Below are 9,911 nucleotides of genomic sequence, written 5' to 3'. Positions count from 1 at the left end.
TAAACACAATAAAATGAGGAAAGTTAGTGGAATTAAATTACCTGCTATTGATGGCTATGAATAAATTAGGTGCTATTTGGGGCAATGAATATCATACTGGTGTGTAAAATATTAGTGTGTTTCAGAGTTCATGTAAATTATTCAATGAATAATCAGGACTTGGAGCATGTTTATAGTCAAATCAGACACAGGTTTCCTTAAGAAATTCAGAAACCCTAGAAGAAATCTTCCTATAGGACTGCAAAACTGTTTATTTGACTCAAAATTGACTCAAACCAGCAGATTATTGAAGTATTATTTCTTTGAAAGGAGAGGGTTAGAAAACTTGAGCACCCAGATGTGGTTTCAGATGAAGCAGGGAGACAGATCCTGGTTTGAGAGACAGGGAAGGGAGTGCCTCTCTGTTCCTGGCTCTAAGAAGTTAAATAAGCCCCTAGAATAGCATTCACAGCAGGTTTTCTCTGTGTCTAAGACGAGAATAATACATTTCCTGGTAGGGTTCCACTTAGAACACAGCGTTCTGTTCTTGTCTATTCAGATTAAACAAGACATTGCAGGATTTGAAAGGTATAGAGGGAAAGTGCAGTGAGCTATGAAGACAGAATTGTACAAAAAAACAAGTAAACATGTGTGTCTTAAAGGTCCAGGGAAAACAGACGACACCTTGAAGGTGTGTACAATAAATCTGAGAGGGGCAATGACACAGCTCCTGTAGCCACGTGCAAACCATACCAGTGCAAATGTTCCCATCCCTAACAGTGTTCATTAAGTATTATAGACAGATACTGAATACTAACTAAGTCTAAGGTTGCCAAAACACCCATTACAAGATAATGTTTACAGTGGATTATGAAATGAGTCATTCAGATACAGAGTATTATGAGTTTTATTTTTCAGATATACATTATACATTTGTCCCCTGAAACTATTGGGGCACATTTCTGCTGAGGATTTGACAGTTTCCGAGAACAAAATCATGGAAGCACATATCTTTCCTTACTTAAAAATATTTTTAAAGTCATTTTACTGTTAATCTCTAGTGTCTTTCATGTACTTCAGAGTGAAGGCTTGAAAAACATTTGAGTTGAGTTGTTCTGCTTTTTTCTATCCCAAAAAAACCTTTCAATGTCATAAAAAAATAGGGAAATTTAGATTTTATGAGGACTGCTCTGAGCTGACAAGGATTCTGAGAGAGTTCAGCAGCTTTGGATGGACTGAAGAGTCTGTTTTCATTGAGGTTTTCACTATAGGCATTCCACATGATCAAACTGGAACTTTTGCTGCACTCAGCTGCAGCAGGCAGACCCTGATACAGAGTGAGCTCCCATTCCTTCCTCTCCTGCAAGAATGGGGACCATGGTGCCAGAGAAGAGGGAGATGAGCAGCAGGAGGGAGCCTCAGACCAGACAAAGATCTCACCTGCAGAGGTGAGCCAGGGCTGGGAAGAGAGGCAGGGAGGAGGAGTGGAAGAAGGAAGGTGAGGTGGAGAATGGGAGCTGTGTGACATGATCACTGGATAGGAGAACAGGGACAGAGACATTCTGTGCCTGCAGCCTGCTCATTTTCCAAATAGAAGCTGAGCCCAGGGGACATGGCTGTGCAATGGATGGCAGAGCACACTGCCCCACTCCATGCTGGTCTAACCAGCTGCCTGAACAGCCACTAAGGTCTCTCAGTGCCTGCAGGCTCTTTTATTAAATGATACAACCTGGAGAGCCAGCAGTCTGACCCAGCTTAATAGATTCCAGATCAGAATCCAGTATTATTCTGCTTTTTCCTGTGGATATTTTATCTGCTAATTTTTAGGTTTAAAAAACCCCCAACCAATCCAAATATTAGACTTTTTAAAGAATATTAATCTTGCTAAGTCTATTCAAAGGTTGAGAATGACCAGAACATTAATTCTGCAGTCACATTTTTTGCAATATCTTTAATTATAGGATCACATATCATTTTCTACAGACCCCTTGTCTCAGCCAGGAGGGACATGGGATGTGGATGAACTGGGCCCTGTGGGTTTGAGTTATGATCCATTAGTGTCTGAGTGTGGATCCAGCCTGCCCTGATGGCCCAGCAGAGGACATGCATTTAAGACACTTGCTCTGGGACCTTAAAGATCCTCAGCAATGAAGGCTAAGGGGTGAAGATTAAGCCACTGATATATACTAGAAACCATTACTTAACAGCAAGCATTTCCATATTTGAATTAATTTAACTGTGTGTGTTTCAATTTTATCTACAGGCTGTCTTCCTGACCATCATTAACTCCTTCATTTCCAGAACCACTCCTGCAGCAGTTCCTGTTCAGAATTTTTAAGAAGATATCCCATTATATAAAGTAACAAATGTCATTAAGTCACTAATCAAGAAGACCTCTGTCCAAATTGTTCACTTCTCTTAAAATAACTGTTTTAACAGACCCAGAAACCTTTACCCAAGATTTGTGTGTATCAAACACATTTTCTTTTCATTCAAAATGGAATACTGAACTCCAGGAGTTAACTTCAGGTTTCAGTTATATTTTTTAAATTTAAAATAAAAAAATCACAGATGCGAAGACTGAGTAAGAACAAAGAAACTAATTTCATTTTTCTGTCCCTTTCTCTCCACCCAGCTGTACTCACAGCTACAGCTGGTATGGAGTCCAAATAAAAGTTGCTGCAGAGAAATGTGTCCATTTTAGTGCAGTAGCTTGTGTGACTTCTCATAAATGCTTTACAGTAATGATAGCCACAGCTCAGAAGCTATCATGGTCTTTTTCCCTGGAGAGCAATATGTGAGCCACACTTGGTGTTTAACCTTTTCTGAGAGGGCAAACGAAGTAGAAGTCAGGCATAATCAAGAACTAGAGGGGGGAACTATATAATCAAATTTAAAAAAAAAAAAAATGTCATCCAAATGGTTTGTTCTGGTCCTTTTCTTTGTTTTGATGGGGGGTGGGAGTCAGAGAGATGGACACTCATTGTAAAAGCACTTCATGACCGCTCACAGCAACCAAAGCTTTTCCACATTAATTTTCATGTTGTCCAGACATTTAACTCACTCATCTGAGCCAGAGACTCCCTTTTGGAGGTTTTCCTGAGATGGGGCAAACAGAGGATATCAGTGCTGTGCTCTGCATGTGTCCAGGGTGCCACAGCACACAGGAATCTGCCCTTGGCTCTGGCCTTGCAGCAGTGGAATCTTCAGCACCTCTGGTTGTGACTGATCTCGGTGCATGCAAGATGAAAACATTCCTAAGTATGCAAAACACCCGAGGGCATCTCTAAACCTGAAAGAAACAGCTCAGAAAAAGCAGTCCTCGATTCATGTGTAGCATACTATGGGATATTACATTAATGGGAGTCTGTCTTTAATGCTGAAGAGCACACACAAGCTTCTAACCAGATGCAGACCCTTTATTAACTTACCAGTGAGCATAAGCCTTTGCATCTGGAACAAAGTGCTGCTGCAGCAGCCAGATACATATGAAAGACCTTTGTGCTATAATGCCCATTTCAAGTGTATTTTACCCTCTCAAAAATAAAAAAAAAAAAAAAAAAAAAAAAAAAAAAAAAAAAAAAAAAAAATCAGAGGAATTGCTGTATGTTTAGCATGTTACAAATGCTTATCTCACAACTAATTTGACATTAAAATCGTTGCAGTCTTTGTACTGGGGGGGATTTTTCTTTTTTTTCCTTAAGTGCTAGGGAGGTAAATGAGAACATAATTACATTGTCAAAGTCAATAATAGCAGGCAGGCTGTGTCAGGTCTTGCTGTGCTCAGCACTGTTTCACAGGAACTGCTGGGGAGTTCTTCCGCCACCAATCCATTTGGCTCCATTTAAGAACTGACTACAGGAAGGCAGTTATTGTACAAGATTAGTTTCCTGTATGCTGCAAACTGGCAGTAGCAGAAAAATACAGGATGAATTTATTAGCTTGCAAGGTCAGCTAATAAAAACAAAAATGATGTAACTCAGACCGTTGTTTACTTTAAGTCAGATGGCTTATTACACTTCATTCAAAATTGAAACAAGTTAACTCCTGCATTTCCAGCCTGAAAAATTGTCATTAAAAAAAAATTTAAAATGTCTGGATATTTGTTTTCAAGGAATCTTTTTGGACTCCTATGCCCTGCTCTTAAAAAAAATCAAAACTCCTGTACTAAACATACTGACCTTGATACCACATATAACTATACCACTTATATTTTGTCACTATTATAGAAAAAAATGTGATGATAAAGATGACCCCAGAATATTTAATTTGTGCAATGAGAACTAGCATCAAATTTTAAACTTGGGAGACGTGGTTCCTAAATGAGATTGAACTTTTGGTCTAAACACTGTTTTCAATTGAAATTCAAAGAAAAAAAAAAAACAAAATTTTCAGACAAATTATAGTATTTGAAGATAATAATAGCACTGTGATGTCCCTCAGAAACCATATATGATGCAAATTTAATTTATTGATGCCTTTTCTTGCTGTAGACTGTAAAGACACTATGATAAAACTATAACACTGTTTCAAAAATGAGTAACTGCTTCAAACAGCAGGTAATTGGGGTCAATTCAGCTTGAGTTTTCTATAGAGTCTGACCATGTACAGACACTCACACAAGTGAAAAACTGGATAAAAATAGGGATTTTGAGCTCTGTTGTAATACCTACACAACAGCCTTGCTCCAGATTAGCAGTTAGAAATTCTGAAAACTTAAATTATTTAACTGGATTTTTAAAGCACCTAAATAAGTTGCAGGCACAGCACCAAACTTACTGTGAAGTACTTTGAAGTAGGTTGCATCCATTCACATCCTTCCTTTCCCAGGGAAATGCTTTAGGCTGAAGCCTTTAGAGCACTAACAGGGCAGATCCACTAGCTATCCTTTGGATAGCAGGACACCAGGATCTTGGACTTTCCATGCAGACAAGGAAGGATCAGCAAGTGCTTCTGAGGAGCACTAAAGGCAGATTCAAGCTCTCCTTGTAACCACCAGCTTCTTGCTGCTGGGTGTAACAATGGGACCTTTGAGCCCTTCTCAGAGATCAGCACTCAGATCTGTTCCCTTTAAATAAGTAGGTCAGGGTCTCTGCCTCCTCCCTAGTACAGGCACATATCTCTGCATATCATTCATGCACCCCTAAAAAGAGCAGAGTTTTGATAGAAAGAATTTTTTTTTTCACTAAGAATTAATGTAATACCCAAGATGTAAAGTTATTTAATGCATGTGTATTTAATACACAGTTTAAATATGCATGTAGTAGAGAGGTAGAATCAGGATCATCAAGACCATTGACTACAAACCCAATATCTGATAACAACAGTTGTTAGAGATGCTGGTTTGTGGTGACCAGCTTTGCAATGGCCAGAGGCACTGACTGCTTTTTAAATAAAGGACAAGGAATGAGTACTTGCAGGCCTAACATGTTGACTGGTAGAAGTCTTACCAGCATGAGATCTGATTTTACAATGCCCTGGTGATGTTGTTCACCTGATCTTACATCAGATGGTTATTTGAAAGGTCTCCTGAGCCACTGCACTCATGGCACCAAGCACCCCAAGCCAGACTCCAAGAGCAAGCATTTTCTCTGCCTCTTTCTCAACAGAACCCTCCAAACAGCTCGCCATGTTCCTCAGAAGGTCACTGCTCATCAGATTTAATCAGGTCAGTGAAGGATGTAGGAGGGTCATGATGACAAGTAGCAGGTCAGAGTACTGAATGAAGGCAGTAGATGGTATGGGTTATTGTACTAGGTGTGTTCTTCAGCACTGGGGCAGATTGAGATTTTCCCTTTCTGGGTGCCCAGGTTCCAGCAGGGTGTTTTGACAGGACTGGGAGCACATGGATCCTGCTTTGGGAATGGAAAGCTGGGCCATATTTTAGCTGAGAAAGTGAGAACCGAAGCAGAACAGGCCAAGATGAGGCTGAATTCCAGCAGGAAAGGGTAAAGTCAGACTATAAACCTCTGCTTTCTGGACACTAACATCAAAACAATGCAGAAAAACAAAAGTGGATATTTTCCTGAGAGTGGCAAACCTCTCCCTTTCTTGCTGCTGAAAGCTGAGATTTCAATTGCTTACACAGCTGTCTGCTGTTCTGTAGGGTGCCTGCCCCAAGGAAATAAAAAAGTGTCATGAAATGCAGGAAGACAATGGCACAAATTCCTCTGTCCTGCTTAAACATACTCCTTCTAGGCTAACCCTTTTTTACAGTGAGGGTGGTGAAAGATTTGAACAGGTTTCCCAGAGAGATGGTACATGCTCCTCTCCTGGAAACATTCAAGGTCAGGGTGGATGGTGCTCTGAGCAACCTGATCCCATTGAAGACATCCCTGCTCACTGCAGAGGGATTACACTGGATAGTCTTTAAAGGTCCCTTTCAGCCTAAACTCTTCTCTGATTCTATGACTTCCCACAGCTGATGAAGTCATGCAGTCTTCCTCCAAGGTAAATGAGCAGTTTCACTGCCCAGGCAGCCTTATTCAGCTTTATTGTCCACAGACAGAGGAGCCTCTGTGTCCCCAGATGTAGGGACATGCCCTGGCTGTGCCCTGACCTTGCAACTGGGTAATACCCACCTCACAGAAACCCAGGTGGGAGCCACCTCATCAGGGAAACAGGATTTTGATGTTCCCTGTGGCAGGACCAAGCAAATAATAAAAGTGATAAAGTACTGGAATTGTCTGCCCAGGGAGGTGGTGGAGTCACCACCCCTGGATGTGTTTAAAAAAGACTGGATGTGGCACTTGGTGCCATGGTCTAGGTGAGGTGTCAGGGCATGGGTTGGACTTGATGATCTTGAAGGTCTCTTCCAACCCAGTGATTCTGTGAATTCTGTCCATTAAATCAAAACTTGCTTTCAGGAACCCCACAAAGCTTCCAGACATGCTCCTCACCCATTACCACTGAGGTTCCCTGCCTCACTTGAAGGTGCTCTGAGTCACCTTCACACTTGAGCCAGGTCTGGGATGGGATCTAGACCCCTTAAACTGGGATGTGGAATTGACTGCATCTTACTTCTGGCACTGCCCTGTACCCCACAGACTGCCCAGCCCCATGGAGGCAGGGCAAGGGGACAGCTGTTTTCCATCCAGCCAGTCTAAGCCTGGCTATCCAGCAAAGAGACAGAAGAGGCCAGTTGAGAAAGCAAAGGCGCTGCCTTTCCCAGCACTGCTTGTGCATTTTTTAATCAAATGTCATCAGCTAAAAAGCATCAGAAGCAGCAGTAAGAGCCCAGGCCAACCCCTCTCCCAGAGAAGCAGCTCATGGCCACAGTCTCAGATGCCTTCTTGTTTATTAGTCTCTCCCTTCAGCTCCTAAAGCCCAGAGTCTCTTCAGCATTGAATCCCCAGTAGTGCCAAGCACTTTGTTTGCCCACCCTACACAATTTTGTCATGAAGACTTGGCTAGGCACTTCCAAATTTGCTGATATCCTGTAGCAAATAAGTCAGAGCCAGAGTGTAATGTGAGTCTGTGGAGATAAGTCATGTAAAATGCAATTTTCTGGTAGGTCCCAAGCCACCTCTAAAAAAAGGCAAGTAAGATGAATGCAAACACCTCTGAGACTAAAGAGTGTAAATGTATAGCATCAGATAGGGGGGCCAGAGCAATTTGCAGCACATTAGATTTGTGTGCTGAGTCCCTATTCTGCAGCAGCAAACACTGCCCTTAGCACTAGCATGCTCTGAAAACAGAGATTAAATGCAATGGTGTCAGAACCAAGCACTGACCCAGGGTTTCAAACTGTTCAGCAGACCAAAAGCACCAGCCACCCATGAGGGTTTCTCATGGGGAATCAGAAACTGCCTTAATTCAAAAATCCAAATCCTGCCTTAATCCAAAGATCAGTCTTGAACAAAATGCAGCTTTTCCTTGTCCAAGTCATGTTTAGAAAAGACAAAAAAGGAAGGAAAAAGAGGAGGGAAAAGCAGTTTGGTGGCACTTGGTCATCATAGATCAGATGACATGATGAGATCATTCACTGATGCCAGTCCAGGATACATGATGCTGCTCTGAGAACCCTGGTCTAGTGGAAGATGTCCCTGCCCACAGATGATCTCTAAGGCCCTTCCAAGCCAAATGTCTGATTCTATGATCTAGACTGGTTGCTGGCATGTCCAATGCCTTCTGGAAGATACTGAGGGAATCACAATGTGTCAGGAAGATTTCATCCAAGGGGATTTTGAGGGTTACACTTTTCATGTAGATTAAGCAGATTTAGTGGCTTTGGAAAGCAGTCATGAATTCAGAGATAACTCTCATGTGTGTCACATGAAAATCTGCAACATGTCAGGTGAAACACTAAAGCATGTTTTGAAAATGGTGGTTCAGGGGCAGAGAGCTTTTACTTCTCTCATAACCCTGCTCACTGAGGCTACCCAGCCTCAGATGGGAGCATTCATTTGAGAGCCACCTCTCTGAGCTTCCCACAGCCTCCTGTCTGCCAGGGGGTGTGCAAGGCAGAAGGCTCTGGAAGGCTTGAGGGCAGGTGTTTCTCCTGCTCCTTGCCATCCCACAAAGGAGAGCCTGGGAGCAGGAAAGGGGAGAGCAAGTGTGCCCTTCCTCACCCCACTGTGTCCCACAGAGAAGGGAGGCTGCATCTTGAAACCCTGCCTCAGTGACCCACTAAAACATTCAGGATTTTAATCTGCAATTTCATCTGTAGGGTTTAGCAATGCAGCCAGGCTGGTCCATGGCAGGAAATAGGGTGGCTCTGCCTTGAGCCATGATGTGCAACAAAGCAATTCCTGCTTTGGGTGAGAGGAATTGTTTTTATGATTGCCTCCATCAGATAGAAGAAAGAAATGGTCTTGCCTGGTCTCTGGGATGGTCAAGTAATTGTGAGCAAGCCTTGACATGATGCTGAGCAAATAAGATATGTAGGAACAGGTTTGTGTTCACCTAAATGAGGATTGCACAGTTTCCTTTTTCCTGCTCAGTTATCCTGGTCCTTGCAACTAAAGGAAGTGGAAGCACAAAGTCTGAGGGAGCATGAACTTGGTTCAGTTTTTAATCTTAACAGAACCTGCCTTTTAAATTACAAACTAAATCCATGTTTTATCAATCTATGCTTCACAGTCTTGCTGAGATTTTTCACATTCCTTTGCTAGCCATTTTAATTAGAATTTTAAGGCTTTCATGTTCAAGGTGTCCACTTTGAACCGATGGGGTCAGCAGAGTTCAAAGGAAAGGATGAAAAACTTCCAAAGTCTCAAACAGAAACAAACCCCAAGCCTTATCCCAGCTTCAAAAATGCTGAGAAAGTTTGGATTTGGAGGCAGAGATTGCAGTTTGAGTTTGTAGGCAGAAAGGAGAGTTATGCCACCATGGGGCATCCCCACATGTTGTGAAGCTGATCAACCTTCCCACAAATCCTGAGCCAAAAGGGCTACTCCAGAGATATTGAGGCTGGAAAAAAGAACATACCCACTTCTCTGCTTAGACACCACCACTGAAGACTTACACCTGGAGAACTGTTATCACTACTGAGGTACAAAGATTTATGAGGTCACATCAGGCATCATATGTGAGAAATGTCAGTGCTATCTCTTTTTTGGAATTGTAACTTGCCACAATTCCCAACAAAACAAAAACATTAAAAGTCTAAGAAACCATTGATAAATAAAATACAAATTTAAAATTACAATGTTGTGCATGTTCAGTGACCTATCTGCACACACATATCCAAACTGTTACAAGTTGCATGTCTGGTTTTGAAATTCCTAATGTTTATAGAGTAACAACAGACATGACAAAATCGAGTGACAGGATTTCTAGTATTATTCAAAGAACAGAATATAAAGAATTATTCCTACCCACTAGTGCAGAAACCCAGAGCTAAATGAATAGAAGAATGAGCACACACCCTGTACAATCATTCCTCCCTCCAGGCGAGATTAGATGTCTGGTTGAGCTGTTCTGCATGAAGT

The sequence above is a fragment of the Oenanthe melanoleuca genome, chromosome 1 (assembly GCF_029582105.1).
Source record: "Oenanthe melanoleuca isolate GR-GAL-2019-014 chromosome 1, OMel1.0, whole genome shotgun sequence".
Classification (NCBI taxonomy): domain Eukaryota; kingdom Metazoa; phylum Chordata; class Aves; order Passeriformes; family Muscicapidae; genus Oenanthe; species Oenanthe melanoleuca.
The sequence above is the reverse complement of the archived record's forward strand: the minus strand, read 5'-3'. Positions refer to the sequence as shown.